A 6117-nucleotide genomic window follows, 5' to 3' on the forward strand; every position below is an offset into this window, starting at 1 on the left:
TTTTTTTTATAGCGCTACTCATAGTGTCATCATACTTAGGGGCATATGTACAAGCCCCTATAGAATCCACACCGTCACTTTTTACGACGTTGTGGTGGCGATAGGGGCATTGCCGTATTTACAAGGCAGAGTTAAGCCACTTAACTTGGCTTAACGCTGCCTTGTATATAAGGCCCCATTTCATGCAATGCTTAGCGTGAAAGGGTGGGCAGAGGGGGTTGCAGTGGGCGTTCCACTCCAACAGGCACTGATTTTGATGCTGCGCCCTATTTACAAGGGCAGAGTAAAAGGAAGGCAGCATTAAAATTAAGAACAGGGAAAACCTGGTCTTAAGCTGGCGAAACTAGGAGAAATGCATTATTTCTCCTCATTTTTGCTTCATCCATGGAAAAAGCAAAATGCCTTGTATTTGTAATCTTAAAAAAAAAAACACATTTTGTGTTTTCCCTGTGTGCTGCATTAAGCAGCACACATGGAATTGTGACAAATGGCATTTAAAGATTGTTTATGTACATGAAGGTCCCCCTCCTGTACATAAACAATCTTTCCCCTGCACGCAGACACCCTTGCACTATGGTGCAAGGGTGTCTGCTTTGGCCCTGCACTGCTAAGTGTAGCGCCAGCGCAGGGGAAACGCAAGGCTGCACCATTTTGTTGTAAATATGGTGCAGCTTTCCGTTTCTGAAGTGGCGGAGAGAGGCCTTAACCCATGACTGCTAACGCCTCACTCCGAAACTTCCTTGAACATATGCCCCTCAGTTCTTTGATCTGCATGGTACACCTTCTTTGTAGCAGGCACATTAACCCTCTGTGCTGTGAGGGTGGCAGGAGTGCTCATGTGAGTGCACAGTGAAGTGTGCGACAGTGTGAGAGTAGGGGAAGTGGAGTGACTGCAGGGAGAGTGAGGTGACCATATGAATTTGGGTGTGCATGTTAGTGCAGAGTGGGACTAATGAATGCATGGCTAGTGATGGGCTTGTTTAAGTGAGATTGCAGTTTGAGCAGTGAGGGCAGGTGAGTGAAGTGTCACATGAGTGCAGGGTGGGTAGTGTGCTTGTGTGGCTGCAGGTTGAGGTACAGGGATAACCGTGCAAGTGCATTGTGAGAGCAGAGTGATCACTGTCAGTCAGTCAAGTGCAGGGTGAATGGTGTGAGTGCATGGGGGTCAGTGTGAGGGAATTAAATACTGGGCTGATCTTGCAAAAAACTTCCAGTTTTATGATTAGGGTTGCCAGCTCATTATTTTGATGTCCCAGGTGGTACAAAAATAAGCAGTCACCTAAAGCTCTATTTTCAGCACTTATCAGTGCATACTCTGAACAGCAAAAATAAATAGAAAGCACTTTGAATTGTGTTTTAGGGGTGCCTGAATGATATGACTGATAATAAAAGGGAACAAAGACAGAAAAGTCACATCATAAATGAATACATACTTCTTTATTTATAACCCGTATTTAGATCTGATGACCGATTCGCTATCTTTTTTTGTTCGCCTAAGTTGAATTTAGGTTCACGAAAAAATAAATGTATTTAGTAAATTTCTAACCGTGCGTCACAGATTCAGGATTTCAGTAGAAAAGCAATGTTATTAAGACATTAATTTGTAAATGCTCTTCCGTCACGTCCCAGTGGGCTCTCCAGCCTCAATGTAAAATTTTCTTTAACATCTTGTGCGAGTCACCTGCTTGGTGGTTATTTCACCGGTAAGAACCATCTCGTAGAAGAGTAAAACTGAAAACTCAACCGGCGTGACGCAGTATCTATTACATGTATTTTCTTTATATTTAATTGCAGCCGCACAAAAGCCTCATTGTGTGAATGCCACATCTAAATTGCTTTAGTAAAATAATTTCGGCAGTGACGTTCTCTGTGATCAGTGGCAATGCATCTGAGGGCGTGACGGGTGCATCCCGGCATAAGGAAATAGTCGGACATTACACTGCTTTTTGAAGGGTTAAATATGACGCCTCTGTTCAAAGACACATCTTGGACTACCGATAATAATAATTATTATCAGGACAGAGTTGTCGATAGATACATTGTTGCCTCGGAGTCCCGCTAGCCACGCATCCCTGCTTGGCTGCACTCACTGTATCTATCGACAACTCTGTCCTGATGACGATCCCGACTAAAGGGGATCGAAACGCCGTCGACTATACAGCCTGAATTATATGACGCATATCACGCTTAATGCTCCTGTAGAAATAATTGTTTTTCCAAGTGATTGTAACTTGTTTTTGGAGCCTTTAACTGATGTACATACTTTGTTTAATGCGTCGCCAATGCTGTTTTTAAAGCACTTGCACATTCACCTCACGAACTGTACATAGCACTTTGCACCAAGTGTCACTGGGTTGTCACAAGATCTGGTCTTTACAGTGCTGCTTAAACTGTAATTACATATGAAAGAATTTTCCCTTTCTGTTCCTTGGTGAATAATACTACCTCTTCCGAAATCAATTGACTCCTTGTCTCTGTTCCTTCCGTAATGCTTATGGCATACATATTTGAAATTGTCTCTACATAATACCGAAAGAAAAATTAGGGCACATTTTGAGTGACTTCTCAAATCCTCTTATATTTCATTAAAAAAATTCTGATATGCAGTCTCCCAAGATGGCCACCAGAGACAAAAGAGCCTGTGCTTAAAAACTCTGTTAGCAAAGCAGGCATTTGAGATGTAAAAAACGTTTTAATATATAAAAACATTATCCGCTAATAGAATTAGCATTTAAAAAACCTTGCGAATTCAATGAAAAAACCATAGGTTTCAGGCCTTATATAGTTAGGAATTAGCATTTAAAAAACTTTGCGATTTCACTGAAAAAACCATAGGTTTCAGGCCTTATATAGTTAGGAATTAGCATTTAAAAAACCTTTGAAATTCACTGAAAAAACCATAGGTTTCAGGCCTTATATAGTTAGGAATTAGCATTTAAAAAACCTTGCGAATTCACTGAAAAAACCATAGGTTTCAGGCCTTATATAGTTAGGAATTAGCATTTAAAAAACCTTTGAAATTCACTGAAAAAACCATAGGTTTTAGGCCTTATATAGTTAGGAATTAGCATTTAAAAAACCTTTGAAATTCACTGAAAAAACCATAGGTTTCAGGAGTTATATAGTTAGGAATTAGCTTTTAAAAAACCTTTGAAATTCACTCAAAAAACTATAAGTTTTAGTGGTGTTATAGTTAGCTGGACATTTTACTCATACAAAACCATTGAAATTGCTCCTATATAGTTAGTTGTACTAACTATATTTCGCGCACCCGCAATCCACTGCTGATGATGTCACATATTAGATCATTCATGACATGGTCAGTGACATCACTGATGACATCTCAAATGACATCACTGATGACATCATCCACGTGACAATCACATACACCTTTTCATACACTATTACAATTTTTCATCACTCTTTGTAAAATACAGAGTATCATATTTAAATCCATTGTCACAGCAATACAAGTATCTAAAAATCCACTCAGTGATTCATAGATGTATACACACATCTAGGGCCAGATGTAGGAGCCAAAATACCGGTCGGTAACGGCCGATTTCGGCCGTTACCGACCGGTATTTAAGAATTGGCATGTAGGTGCATACAGAATCGGTAAATTTACAGAATCGGTAAATTTACCGATTCTGTAAAATACCGAATCGGTAATTTTACCAATTCGGTAAATCCAAATGTAGGTGGGACTCTTCTGAGTCCCACAGGCCTTACAGATTCGGTATTTTACCACCCAATTCAATTGGGTGGTAAAATACCGAATCCAGGTGTGCATGCACATGTGTGCATGCACACCTATGCCATGTGACAGACAGACATGCCCTTAGGGCATGTCTGTGTGCCACATGGCACACATGCCTGTATTCGGGGTGCTAGAGGCTGTCAAAGTGACACCCCCTGCACCCTTGCAAAAATCGGTATTTACCAAATCGGCAAATACCGATTCGGTTTTGCCCATTGATTCCTATGGGCTTCAAGGCCCATAGGAATCAATGGGCATTACCGAATCGGTATTTACCGATTCGGTAAATACCGATTTTTACAGATTCGTTAATTTAATTACCGAATTTACCTAAATCCCCCCCTTTCTATTTTACCGATTCATAAATACCGAATCGGTAATATTCGGTATTTATGAATCGGTAAAATAGAATTACCTACATCTGGCCCCTAATCACTTACCTATGGATTCATTCATACATGCTGTCAATGAACAATAGAACACTATCAAAAATACTTATACATCTATATCGACATTAAACAACAGCACGCATCCTATTCACATATGAAGTCATCCTACTCACTTATGCAAACAATGGATCATACTTACATATTTACTTAGCAAAACACTTAAACAAACACCACTTCTTCTATTCATTTAGATAGTAAGTCATACTTAGTGAATTATAGAATCATTATTAGAAGTATACAGTTATCCATACAGTCACTCACACAATCATTGTGTCTTATGTAAACTTATTTATATACAACAACTGACACATACACTGCCTTTTATTTTTCTAGTTTGTTGGACCTGTACCATTGAGAAATATATTTGCTCATCACCACACCCATAAAGATATTCACTCACCCAAACAACTGTTAGAACATGTCGTTTTAACTTCATATATCTACTGAATCAACTATTCACACATCTTTGGACAGTCACACACCCCCCACCGAACCACACACACTTTCACACTCCCATACAAATACTCAGTTAACTAATCAATAACTAATATAGACTTTCACATAGCTAGTAACCAACTGTAGAATCAGTTTACACAACAACTGACAAAGTGATACAGATATTCAAACAGTTTAGTCACTATCCACTATATTTAGTGAGACATTATAAATTGGTCAAGTAAACAGTCAATTACACTGCTACTAAATCCTCCATCCAAATATTTATTTATATATATATTCACTTATTCTTCAATGCAAATTGCTATATATATAATGCATATTTAAATAACGAAGCAAACCACATTCACTGGATGATGTCATCAGTGATGTCATCAGTGATGTCATTTGAGATGTCATCAGTGATGTCACTGACCATGTCATGAATGATCTAATATGTGACATCATCAGCAGTGGATTGCGGGTGCGCGAAATATAGTTAGTACAACTAACTATATAGGAGCAATTTCAATGGTTTTGTATGAGTAAAATGTCCAGCTAACTATAACACCACTAAAACTTATAGTTTTTTGAGTGAATTTCAAAGGTTTTTTAAAAGCTAATTCCTAACTATATAACTCCTGAAACCTATGTTTTTTTCAGTGAATATATATATGTATGTGTATTCAGGCGCGCAACGCCCATTGGAGTCAAAGGGCTTCAAAAACGCCCCCCCCCAGTCACGTGTGTCAGCCCGGGATGAGACGCTTCCCTGGCGCACACAGCCGTACCCGAGCACTTCACAGGTCTTTAAAAGACCTTTTACTTGTTAATGAGGCTTTGATGGTTTTCACCCCTTCTTAGGGCCCCTAGCTCCACTCTGCCGTTTGCTTTAAGAGGACAAAGGTGAGATTTTCGTGTGGAGTGCGCGCCACCCCTGAGACGGTGTCACGCCCCTCTAGGGGGGCACGCCCAACAGATTGAAGAACTCTGCTTTAGGGTCACAGCTGCCAACTTTGGAGCCAGGGGGGCAGGCATGCAAACCATTGCTTTTCACTCACAGTGCCACTCTAGACAGAGGCCCGCCTTATGCAAATCTGTACTGACCCTGCTGCTCATGGAACAGCTAACCCAGACTGCCAAGCCAGGCCTCCCCCAGACCCCAGACGGGTTTAGGCCCTTAGCTGAGAGTAGCATTTCAAGCCATCGTTTTTTGCCCACTGTGCCACTCTAGCCCAAGGCCCACCTTATGAAAATCAATACAATGGGTTGGAATGATACCAGAGTTATTGCCAGTGGTTGCGCTATTTGCAAGCATCCTCCCATCTCCTTTTGTATGTTTTATGTAACACCCAGAGTGGCCAAGGGTATGTCCAGACAATCAATCAATCAATCAATCATGCCATTTGTATAGCGCACTACTCACCCGGGAGGGTCTCAAGGCGCTTGGGGGGAGGGGTATGCTACTGCTCG

Source organism: Lissotriton helveticus, chromosome 10, assembly GCF_964261635.1.
Source record: "Lissotriton helveticus chromosome 10, aLisHel1.1, whole genome shotgun sequence".
Lineage (NCBI taxonomy): Eukaryota > Metazoa > Chordata > Amphibia > Caudata > Salamandridae > Lissotriton > Lissotriton helveticus.